This window comes from Silurus meridionalis, chromosome 11 (assembly GCF_014805685.1).
Source record: "Silurus meridionalis isolate SWU-2019-XX chromosome 11, ASM1480568v1, whole genome shotgun sequence".
NCBI classification, from domain to species: Eukaryota; Metazoa; Chordata; class Actinopteri; order Siluriformes; family Siluridae; genus Silurus; species Silurus meridionalis.
Genome location: NC_060894.1, coordinates 14,833,737 through 14,847,426, shown reverse-complemented (window position 1 = coordinate 14,847,426; position 13,690 = coordinate 14,833,737).

Genomic DNA, 13,690 nt, shown 5'->3' with positions numbered 1-13,690 from the left:
TGCACTTAATTGTGTCACATGATTATGGCATGCTGAGCAACAGCCACACCACTCTGAGTGAAAAAAAAAGTCGGAACACAAAATTTTCCATTCAAAGGCCAGCGAATGTTATGTTGGGATTTGATTTTCATTTATGGCGTTGGCCAGAAAAGAACAGTTTCTGATTCTGGAGTTAAAACAAGTCAGTGTTTGGCTTGGCTTGCTTATTTAAGCTACCTAAATCTGTAAAGCTGCTTTGAGACATTTTGTATTGTATAAACTGTTTCATCTATTTATACGGAAAAGCCAAAAACCTTTATACACCAGACTCATCGCAGGCATCTCTAGTTATGGAGCTTTGACAGTAAATGATGTAAACTCATTACTTTATACTGCAAGCTAGTTAGAATGCTGATATGAGTTTATAACTTAATCACTGCAAATCATTACAGTTTACTAAGGAAAAAAATATCGTTTTAATATTACTGCATAAAGGGAGCTGTATTTCAGTTCCAGAATAGAAATTTAGCATCTATATGGAAATATGGTTCATATAAGTTCTCTAGCTACTTTATAAGAAACACCATTCTAAAACTAAACACCCCCCAATGCTTTGTAGAACAGCTGTGATTGTTCATGGTATGGGTTCCACAAGGTGTTATGTTAAGATTATTGTCCATGCTGACATAGCACCACATAATTGCAGATTCATGCTGTGAAAAAGTACATTTTACTTTATCATCATGTAAACATGAAGTTCATTTCAACCAGCTTTGTGACAAGGGGGTAGTCAATATTAAACGGGTAAATTGTGGCCATGAAAAAATGCACATAGTCAGCAATAATACTATGATACTCAGGCCAAACGATGCTTGATATAACTAAGCCAAGATAGAGAAAGACCATTAGCCAGACCTGTTACCAAACAGTTAAATGGATTCATGGATTCATGTTATTGAGGCTACAGCCTTTATGCTGTAGAACACCTTCTCAGTGATTTCTCAGATCAATCAATGTTTAAATGTTCAGTTGTACACTTTGTTGAGCCTGTGCCAATTGCAACCCAAGATACCTATTCTTTACTGACAGGAGCAGAATCTGGTGTGCTGTTATACAGCGGTGCCTAAATGATTGTAAACTATTTCACAAAATTATTATACTTGTTAATGGTATGACCCACTTCAGCAGCAATAACTGCAAGTAAAAGTTTCCGTTAACCATTCTTTGGTAGACTGACATATATCTTTGGAGTTGTTATCAGAGATGGTAAAAGTACACACATCCTTCACTCAAGTAGAAGTACAGATACTTATGTTTTAAATTACTCTGATGTACTGACCACACTTTTTCACTCAATTTGAAGTAAAGAAGTTTGGGCTCTGACAGGTACTTAAGCAAAAAGTAGCTATTACAACTACCTGTTTTAGTGCCATGCTGGTAACTTGATCTCATATCATATTAATAAAGTAATACAAATGAATTTCAAATTTTGCTACCTAATGAATGTATCCAGACTGAACAACCACCATAGAGAACACAAGCAAAGTAGAGATGATGATGATCAGGTGATCAGGAATTTCTCTGTTCTGAATCATGTTTACATCACTGATTCTTTCTGTCTCATCCACGTTAGCCTTATACTTTTGGTTGCCTTGAAGTGTAAGGAAATAAGTTGATGGGTTGAAAATGCAATGAAAAAAAAAATATTAATTATGTCACTTAATACAACTAAAATAACAAGCCTGGTTTGAAAATGCAAGAAGTAGAAAGTACAGATATTTATGTAAAAATTGTAACGAGTAAAATAGAATAATAAATAGTAAAGTACTGATACCAGAAACATCCGCACATTTTCCTTTAGAACTTGCTGGTATAATTCAGAATTCATTGTTTCATCAATGAATGCAAGCTGTCCAGGCCCAAACCATGATACCACCAATTGTTGGAACAAAATGACCAAGCATAATATCTTTATCTCGTTTGCTTGATTGGGTTAATTTTGTCTCAATCTGTTTTTTGTGCCATATTTATGCAGAGATATAGAACATTTTAAAGAGGTCACAAATTTTCAAACATCACTGTACAGTCCCTCATGCCATTCTGCTCACCACAGTTGCAAAGAGAGGTTATTTAAGTGATCACAGTTTTTCTGTCAGCTCAAGCCAATTTTGCCATTCTCTCCTGATCTGTCAAGGTGTTCCCACTAGCTGAACTGTTTTCTCAGCATTCTGTGTAAAAACTAAAGGCTGTTATACGTGAAAATGCCAGTAAATTAGCAGTTTCTGAAAAGTTCAAGCCTGCCTAGAAAGCACAAACCAGTTACTGAGCTTTTCTTTTCCTATTCTAATGCTAAATGCAAAGCACTTGATCCCTATTATAGGTTTTAAGCAGCACTGAGTGTTTCTTCTTTTTATGTACCACCAGAAATCTTTAGTAGGTAGATTAACTATGTTAAATGTGTCTTCCTGATGCCCTGTGATTTATTGTTTTAAGTATTATTTTTTCATTTCCTTTGCATGTCATGAAGTGCTTTTAACAGCCACTTGCTGAGTTCTCTCTTACTGTGTTCAGAAGTGGGGCATTAGAAACAGACACGAGTGGATTCTCAGTGGACTCGATCGAATCAAGAGCAGCCAAAGCTGAATATAGGCTCCATATTAAATGACATACAATATAATATGTCTTTCAATTCTGAAAGAGCCTCCAGGCTTTCATCCGAGTTCATCAAAAAGGGCTGTGCTTTCTGCAGACATGCTGATGTTAAAAAAAAAAAAAAAGATGCCTTGAGTTTAAACAAAGAGTCTAGTCCGGGGTGAATCACATTATGTACAATGCTATTAAAAGCAACATAAAGGCTTCAGTTCCAAATTTAAGAGAATAGCAGTAACAGCTCATAAACCTAAGAGCAGCAAGAGCTGATCAAAAGCAAAAAAAACATATATATGTAAGACATTTTAACAATTGTCACCCACAGCTTGTTCAGTAGGTTGGCATTCTAACTCTTCTAAAATACTGATTTAATACAGATTCAAATAAATTGAAAAACATTTTTTAAAACAAGGCTTATGGTCAAGCCTAGAGCATTCATTAGGTGAGGGACTTGTTTTATGAGACACAATGGCAGAGTCATGGCCCAGGATAATACCCTGTATTGCTCTGCATGGTGAGTCATGTCTGTCTCCAGTTAGATATTTCCAGCCTTAGTGACTCCAGTGCACTTTTCCATGACACAAACACAATAGAATGACACACTGTTCCTTCAGCCTATGGTTATATCTCCTGTTTATGTCAGTTTCTAAGAGATTTATGCCTGTACTGAAAGTAGAGTATGGAATAGCTTGGAAAGATATTCTGTATGATGATACAACTCTCGTATGCTTCTGGTTTATACGGCACAACTATTTTTTATAGAAAATTTGTAACAGTTCTTCTAAACGAGATTTGCATACTAGTACAGACTTGAAGTGTATACTCGGCTTAATGCGGGCATTTCACCTTTAAGTTACAGTACAAAATGAGTAAAGATGACTTGAAAAATGTTCAATACTGAATTATTACTGTACTCAAAAATTACATTTATTGTTTATATAACAGCAATATGACAATTGTGCTGTTATGTACATGTATGTATGTATGTAAATATCAGGTATCAGATATTAACTGTAATTACAGATACAGTAGCTTTGTATTAAGTCTTTCCATTTTTACATGCTTTAAAAGAAATTGGACAAACTAACAATTATAAATGGTGAGTTTCCTCCCTTGAGACACAAGGCCTTTACCACAGCTGCCAGTTTGTGGTTTATCTGACTTAAGTTTTGTCTGTAGTAAATGAAATTTTAATCAGATGACTTTTTAATAATAGTTAATTTCTTTGCTTTTAGGAACTGGGTTGCTTTTGCATAAAATTTCCCTCTGTAATCATTATCCTTTTGTACTTTTAATTAATAACTTATCAGTTTTTCTGCACTGATTTTTGAGCAGAGCTTTATACATTTCCAAATCATCCTTCTATTTTTTTCAGCAGGCACATTATCAGTAAAAACCAGTTACCTATTTCAGACTGGCAGAAATACATGCACATGCCCATAAAACAGTCTCCATGTTTGACATATAATGTGGTATGCTTTGTATCATGAGCCCTTCTTTTCCCTCTCAATATCCTTCCTACATCATAATTCTGGCTCAAGTTAGTTTTGGTTCCATAAGTCATAAGAATCTTGTTCCGAAACTGGAAAGGGGTTTATACTTTAGCCTTTTTGTTCTTCATTGTTACCAGTGGTTGGCATCTTGAGTTTAATTCTCTGTGGTATATACATGAAGGTGTCTCTTGAATAAAGACTTTGGCAAATATACGCTTATAGCCTTAAAAGTGTTCTTGACTTTGTTACATGTTGTACAAAGTATTTTCTTAAAAAAGGAAAAAATACCACAATCATCATTTTACTTTATTTCATGGTCTTCCAAGTCTTTGTCCAAGTCTTTGTCAGTGCATTTATTTATTTTTTCTAAGAATGTAGTGAGCTGTGTATTTGGCCAATCCTAACATTTTGGTTATATCTGATATTTTTTGTTTTTTTAACAAATGAAAGCTAATGAAGCCAAATAAAGGTGGGAGTTTCCATGAACAGCGACCTAATGCAAATCAGCACTTGGCTTTGGCTTTGAGCTTAAGACTACAATTGTCAGGGAGAGTCCTGCTTCTCCTCCCATGCGCGCTCCATCGACATCCCCACCGACATCTCACCTTTGTCTAAGCTTACCGTAACTCTCCTAACCCCCACTCTCTCTGTCTCAGTGCCGGCTCAGCAAGGAATTACATCTCCCAAGCTTGCCTTAACCAACTTCAGCTTCCCTGGGAGAGGGGGTCCCACGAACTAGCAGTTCAAACAATCCAAGGACGTCCACTGGGTTGGGGTTGGGTGACATACTGCGCGCCTACAATCACCCTCCTGGTGGGGCTGTTCCTTCGAGAGGAGATATGATTCATGGTGTTGGAGAACTCGACAGTTCCTAGGGCGGCCCTGGCTAACTCTACATGCCCAGGAAATTGTAGTTCCTGGGATCCCTTCAACATCCTGAAATGGAGTCCTCGTTGCAAGGAGTGGTGTCTCTCTTAGCTCCCCTCACGTCATCACTAGAAGGTCACGGTGGGCGCTACTCAGGTAGAAGAGGCCACAACTACGACCCAGGCAGAAATACCCAAAGAATATCACGCCTTTTCAGATGTGTTCTGTGCACAGGCCACCACTCATCTTTCCCCATACCGACCTTGGGATTGCAGCATTGATCTACTCCTCCTCCCCTGCGGCACTGAGCTTCTTCTTTGTCGGAAAGAAAGACGGGGGTCTCCGGCCCTGCATTGACTACCGTAAGCTCAACACTCAGATCGCACCACTCACTTATTCTCTCCCGCATCGTACCAGCAGCCTTGGAGGATCTAAGGGAGGCCGAGATATTCTCCAAATTGGATCTCCAGCGTGCCTACAACCTGGTGCATATCCGAAAGGGAGACGAGTGGAAAACCGCCTTCTGGGCATTATGAGTACAGGGTCATGCCGTACGGCTTCTCAATCTCTCCCACTGTCTTCCAGGGTGAACGAGGGATTCCGGCTGTACCTCCAGAGATTATCTGAGATATCTTGATCTACAGAGATATCTTGATCTACTCCCGGAATCCTCAAGAGCACATATGCACAATCCTGGAGGTGCTCCGCTCCCACCAGCTATACCTGAACCTCTCCAAATGTGAGTTTCACCTTCCTAAGATCCAATTCATAGGCTATTTCATCAGCTTGGATGGCATCCAAATGGATGGTAAAGGTGGTACGGAACTGGCCCATCCCGGAGACCGTAAAGGTTTCCTGGGTTTCGCCACCTTTTATCGTCAGTTCATCCAGGGGTTCAGTCAAACAATCGCTCCTCTCACTTCTCTCCTCGAAGGCAAGGCTAAAATGATTCTGCAACACGCCCGTGCTACGCCACCCAGAATCCCGAAAACCTTTTGTGGTCGAGGTGTACGCCTTTTCGACTGGTGTCGGGGCCGCCCTCTCACAGCAGTCTGGTTCTCCTCCACAGCTCCACCCATGTGTGTTCTTTTTATGTAAACTGTCAGCTGCTGAACTACGACATAGGAAACCGCAAGCTTCTGGCCATCAAGCTGGCATTGGAAGAGTGAAGACACTGGTTGGAGGGAGCAGAACACCCTTTCTCGGTGATTACCGACCACAAGAACCTCTAGTATCTGTGAGAGGCCCGAAGGCTCAATCCCAGACAAACCCACTGGGCCCTCTTTTTCACCCGTTTTCGCTTCCACATCATGTACCGGTCCGGGTTCCAAAACGGCAGGACCTCGTCTGGTCGGTTCACGAGGGACCCGGATTGGGTCACCCAGGCGAGAAACGGACAGTACAACTCTTCCAAACCCGCTATTGGTGGCCAAGGATGCACCAGGAGGTTGCACGCTACATTCAGGGGTGTCCCACCTGCGCCGTTTCCAAGGACCCATGCCACCTTCCCATGGGCAAGCAATGCCGCTACCAATCCCTCAACGTCCCTGGTCCCACCTAGGTATCGGAAGGCAATACTTTCATTTCAGCCCCGGGGAGCTCATGTGGCTGTCTACGAAAGACCTAAGGCTGGGGCTCATTGTCATAAGCTGATTTCCCGGTTCATCGGGCCCTTCAAGATCGTCAACCAGGTCAACGAGATGTCCTACAGGCTGGAGCTGCCCTCAAGGTATCGCATTCACCCCATGTTTCACGTGTCTCTCTGAAAACCTTGTGTTTTGCCTGTATCTTGTCCCCAAGGTGACCCCGGGGCTCTCTCCCAGCTGGAGGTCGTGGACCAACCAGAGGTCTACTCAGTGCAGGAGATCCTGGACTCCCGTCAACGCAGGGGTCGTCTCGAGTATCTCGTCGACTGGGAGGGCTATGGCCCAGAGGAGCATTCCTGGGTGGCCCGACAGAACGTGCTGGACCCGACACTTCTGGGGAAGTTCCACGCCGCACATCTGCGTCGCCCGGCGCCCCGGGCATGCGGCAGGCCCAGGTGTAGGGTTTGGGCGTCTGGAGCAGCCCCTGGGGGAGGGGGTGGTGTCAGAGAGAGTCCTGCTTCTCCTTCATCACCTTCATACTAAACATCTACACCTGACACTCATTTCCGGCAGCTACATGAACCCTTCACTCACTCTCACTCACGGTTCGTTATTGTTAACCGTATGCTTCGCCTCCAGTTGGACTCTACACTATCTCTATGGCTGCGCTTTCTCCAAAGCGCACCTTGGATTACTCTTTCTTCCCTCATATTCGTTCCTGGACTGTGTGGACCTCCACCCCTCCAGGGTGTACCCCAGATATTGCTCTCTCGGTTCCTAAAGACTGCCGAGTGCGCATATTCGTGTTTTCTCTCTATTAAACCAAAGCGAACTGTACTTTGGCTTCCGCCCCCGTTCTTTGCTGCATAACAACAATGTTAATAATATGAAAAAAAGTATTATATTTAAAATTCAGATTTCAATTCAAAATTGCAACAAGAAAAACTGTGATTGTTGAAACAAAATTTAATACATCTGGGATTTCCAAGTGCATGAACATGGTTATAAAAAACTTTCCTAATTTTGGATCTATGGGTTATGTTAACCCAGCCATTAGGGTTGCATAAGCCAGTGCACTCTTAGTGCCGGTCCCAAGCCCGGATAAATGGGGAGGGTTGCGTTAGGAAGGGCATCCAGCGTAAAACAAGAAGGAGGATCATCAGGTGACGTATAAGAGTGGAGGAAGGTGCACACAGGTGGACCATGTTCTATGTAGGAAATGCAACCTGAAGGAGATTGAAGATTGTAAGGTGTTGGCAGGGGACAGTGTAGCTAGACAGCATCAGATGGTTTTGGAGGCGAAGAAGAACAGGAGGAGAGTGAGAACTGAAAGAAGAATAAGATGATGTAAAGTGAAGGAGGAAGACTGTAGTGTGAGATTCAGGAAAGAGGTCAGACAGGGGCTCAGTGTAAAAAGGTGCTGGATGATTGGGCAACTACTGCAGAAGTAATAAGGGAGACAACTAGAAAGGTACTTGGTGTGACATCTGGAAATAGAAAAAAAGACAAAGAGACATGGTGGTGGAATGAGGAAGTGCAGGACAGCATAAGGAGAAAGAGGTTGGCAAAACAGAATTGGGATCAACAGAGTGATGAGAAAAGTAGACAGGAGTACAAGGTGATGCGGAAGCAGGTAAAGAGGAATGTGGCAAAAGCCAAGGAAAAAGTATATGAGGAGCTGTATGAGAAGTTGGACACTAAGGAAAGAGAAAGGTATTTATACCGATTAGGCAGGCAGAGGGTCCGAGCTGGGAAGGATGTGCTGCAAGTTGGAGCAATAAAGTGTGAGAGTGTGTTGAGAAGATGGAGCGAGTATTTTGGGCAACTGATGAATGAGGAAAATAAGAGAGAGACAAGGTTGGATGGTGTGGAGATGGTGAAGCAGGAAGTGGATAGGATTAGTAAGGAGAAAGTGAGAGCAGCAATTGAGAGGATGAAAAGTGTAAAGTCGGTAGGACCAGATGACAGACCAGTAGAGACCAGTTAAGACCATGGCATTGAGTAAAAGACAGGAGGCAGAGCTGGAAGTAGCAGAGCTGAAGAGGTTTTCGTTGGAAGTGACGAGGATGGACAGGAGCTACTTATGCAATTTGCTTTGAAAAGAGGCATGTGGATCAGCTATGGCACATGGATTTTAGTGGACACTAGAGTTTCTGTTACAGCTCATACAGTGCAATGGACATTGCATAATGCCAAAGGCTATGGACAGTGTCCAGGGGAAAAAAATCATGCTTGCCTTGTGGCACTTAACAGCAATAATCAACATGAAATTAAGACTGATGAATATTGGAAGCATGTTTTTTTGGGTCTAGCATGTTTGTTGTGCATGCATAGTCCTGACAGTGAAGCATAGGTGTGAGAATGTAATAATATGGCGCTGCATTAATGCAAAATCTATTTATAGTTTCATGAATGCCTATGGACCACAATATTTCTATTTTTAAGCAAAATGGAGAGCAACAACAAAATTGTCTATAAAGAATTGCTAAACATATCTCAAGTAATTTGTTTAATACTGGAATCATCATGCCGAGGTGAATTGAGCCTGTCATCAAAGATTTGAATCTTGAAAATGAAAGGTGTACTAACTTTTGCTGCTGAGTTTCTACAGTGGGCCTGTATTTTTAATATATTAAATTTAATATACAAACTTTGAACAGTTTTCATTTCTTTTTTTATAAGCAAATACTCTACTGTTTAACTTGATGCATTTAATATCAGGTGATACAATTCTAAATCATTTGACATTTCAGCAATATTGAGCAGGGGGGCATTTACTATTGTGGTATAGTGTATATACACACACACATAAATGACTAATATTACTGTACTGTGTGTGTTTATACATACATATATGACCATTACAAGTAATGGTCAATAACCTCATTTGTTGTATTTAATCATTTTAGCCATTAACTTTAATCAAAATACACACTTAAAAGGTAACGTCACAGCCTTAGCGGGGTTCCACTGTCCTAAGGTCTCCTTTCCAACTTCCTCACTTAGCATTCCATTTAAAGCTGATCTAGGATCAGGAACATAGGAAATTTTTATTAAAACTGTCAGGAGCACTACAGTGTAATGGCGTTTGCTCTGTAATTAGAAAGAAGGTTAATTTTCACGTGAGATAAAAGAAGAGAAAGCACAGAGTCCCACCTCATTCTGTGCCATGGGCCTTACCCTCAAGACACATCTGCTGCACACTTTAATTAAACCTAGAGAATCAAATTTATCTCCAAGATAACATGAAAAGGTAGTCCCAATCCAGCATTCAGACAGGAGTAATATTAAACAGAGCTGAGAGTCATTTTAAATTTTGGTTGGAGAAAAGAAATCCTCATGGAAGAGAATTAAGCCTTACTTTAAACTGTACTGCAAGCTCTTTTTTTTTTTTAGTTTACGTTGTCCAAAAGTGTGCATATATACATAGGTTAATACCAAAGACTTAAAAGTCTGGTACACATTTCCAGAATTAAAATAATGCGTTTAATTGAAAGCATTAGCATCTTATTTTTTGTTATTAATGCAGTATGTTTATTTTGCTTCTATTCAGGCAAGTATGATGTCTTCAACTAATCCACATGCCTGGATGGGGTGCTGCTGATGCCTTTGAGAGTGTGGTTTAATTAGGCCCTTGTTTTCTTTTCATTCCCTCATTTGCAACATCACTAAAATGGGCCAACATCGATTATGTTTTAATACTTAACATGGGGAACAAGAAAGTCTCACTATAATTAAGCCACAGTCACATACGTGAAGACGCACCACTTCCAAAAGCCGCAAGCACTTAAACATATTGTTGCACTGTTGTGAATGTGAATGTATCTTGGCCTCATTCTGCCACAGACACCTGACAGGCCAGCAGTAGAAGAAGGAAAGGCACAGTGTGTGCAGGTGCAATGAGGACATTAACAACTCACACACCTTATCTGTTTCTACATGACAGGACGGCAATGTCCCTTGTTCCATATTGTAGGTAGAGCGCAGACTGTGAACAACAATGCAAGTAAATACAAAATGTGTGTGTCCAAATATGTGCTTCTATACTGTTGCTAATTAATACAGCAAAAAAAAATCCTATCCTATTATTTTTATTATCTATCTTCTGCCTTAATAAAGTTGTAGTAAATAACAGGCTACTGTCTAAAACTTTCAACACATCTACAGAAATAGACTGCACATTACTACACTTCATATTACCTTATATTACAACATACTGACATAGTGCTTTATTGTACACACAACCTTATGTGGTTAAGATCAGCTACTGCTGCTGTACTACATACAAATATTATGTAATAATTCTACCAGACCCTTATATTGTCGAACCAACTTCTGGTAGTAATAGCTATTTTATTAGGCTCTTTATGAGCTTTATACCGTTTTTATATACTGCAAACAACAAACCTACCGAGCCATCAACCCCCCACGTCTACAGCAATATGCGATAAGGGACCACAACATGATATGTAATGAGCAGTTATCATTTGTGCCATGGATGACTCTGAGCACAGCAATGACATATAAATTGCATTGTTGTGGAGCTCCTACAAGAAAGGTGCAGTGTGTAGTAGTAGAACACAGAGCAGTTTTGTACACTGATTCCAATGAAGACTGAGTACCAGGGAGTGTGAGAAGGAGAAAAAATGACCTTTGGAATGATACAAGGACATCATTTGAAATAGTTTTTGTCAGTGTTTACATTCATTATACTTATTTTACACAAGCATGCACACATATACACACACACACACACACACACACACACACACACACACACACACACACATATACACACAAATACACACAAATACACACAGAGCCTCAGAAGCTCATGCAGTGATTTGACAAGCTCCTGTTGCCACGGCGACAGCCGGGCGTGATTGGCCTACGCGAATAAAAAAAAGTATTCACAGAAAGTTTGAGTCGTTATTTTTATGAGCTCAGTGGGGAAATGAGGGCCTTATATGGATAAATGTCTTCCTTGTGCAATTTTCTCAAGGTCAGTGAAAAAAACGCCTTAATTAGATGCATATCCCAAAAGACAGAGCACATTAACATATGTAAAGTAACTCAAAAGTGAGGCTGAACTGATTCAGTGATTGGCCGATAGTTAACAGCTATTCAGAAAAATGACTTTTTAGGGCCCTCTGAAAAGATTTCTCATGATATGAACCACTGACCAGAGATAAAAATGACTCTCTTACATGGGAGACGAGGTTTTAAGACATTCTCTGTTCTTTCTCGTCTAATTCGAAATTACAGACCATCTTCAAAGACATAGTTGTAACGTGGGTCATCAGAAACTAAACTGTATTTTGTTGAAATGTCAGTGAGTTCACTGGCTTTGTGTGAACTCTAAGAGGGTGTCGTGTGTGTGTGTGTGTGTGTGTGTGTGTGTGTGTATGGTGGGGAGTGGGGTGGGGTGGAAGAACCATGGGATTTTATAGTGATGTGATTTGGGAGTTTAGATCAATGACACCAACACCTCTCTAGATGCAAAGCAACACTACAGAGACATTCCTAGGGGTCTTAGTTATGTATCCTATAGAAGCAAGGAATCTTCCAGACAGAAGGCTCTCTGTGAAAACACAATGAGAACGAGAGAGTGATGATGCACGAGTCTTGGCTTTTGAAACTTTTCTTTCCTCAGGCAATCCAGAGCTTAAGCTAGATCATGTGAACGGCACATGGCTGAATCCTTGTGCTGCTTAGGAGCCTTGATCCTATGACTTTTGGAGGTTCACTAAAAGCTGGTGTGTAGAAAGTATATCAGGCCTGATATAGTGTCTATCCAACAGATTGAGTCAACAATCAACAAGTTAAGACAAATGGAAGAGAGATATGATAAGAAATTAGGAAAGATAACCAGCTGTGCATATTATACAGATTTTGATCGAAATAAATTTTTTTATATGTTAGATATATTTATATATACAGTAGTAAATTTGGCACGATTTCAGCACAGTACCACATCGCCCTCCAGTGGAAAGCAATTGACAGGATTTCTAACAAACTACTGCTGTATTACTGCTGTAAAAACCCCAAAATGAGTTATGGTGCAAGCTGGTAGCAGCAGGAGTTTCACAATGAATCGAATGGATTTCTCATGTATGTCACATGATCTTCACGGCAGTACACATGATATACATGATCTCAACAGTAGTACGTGAAGGTTATGGAAACACCAAAATTACTGAATGCCATAAAGAAAACCCTAGCTTTTTATGAAGAACAATTGAATACATAATTATATTTATAAATGAATATGGCATAGAATATTGGGGATGGATTTGGACTGTAATTAATATCTACAGTCTATTAAATTGGCTCAGGACCACAGTTTGCACACTGCACACTTAAACAAAAATGGAACTGTAATAAATGGACATTCGGTGCCAACCAGTTGAGACTGAGTTCCCTTTTAAATCTGTTTCTTCCTCATTCTATTTTAAGTTGTTTTTTGTTGCCACAGTCACCACTGGCACGCTCATAAGAGACAAACTTATATTTATAAGGATTACACATTATTTATATAATCTTTATCTCTGTAAAGCTTCTTTAAGAAAATGTCCATTGTTAAAAGAGCTATACAAACAAAAATTCATAGGTGGTGTCCTAAATATCTTTATGAATATTTGTCTTGTTACCTGACCAATATTAATATAGATAAACTGTATTTATATACACGACACCACCTATGATTTAGAGAGAGAGCATCATCCTACACTGAAGCATGTCGCATATTTACAGCATATATCTTGCAACGTGATTGATTGATCTTTGCAACTTCACTCCAGCTCAAAGGAACAGAATCAGCCAGCATGTCTCAGTCGGATGGTCTTTCGACTGCATTGAAACTGTGATTCATAGGAAAGTGCTGCCACCTTTTGCTACTCTTAACAGTTTGAGACCTTTGAAGCACTCCTCGACACTCAACTATAAGTGCTCTCAAGTATCTTTCAAGTATTTTTGCACTTCTCTTATTCTTAGCTTTAAGCACATGAGCAAATTTCTAATGTTTAAGATTGTTCGACCCGAGCAGCCTTTTACACCCTGGTCCAAATCTAAAATTATTCAGTACTGTACATACATCTTGAGCCACCATCAGCTTTA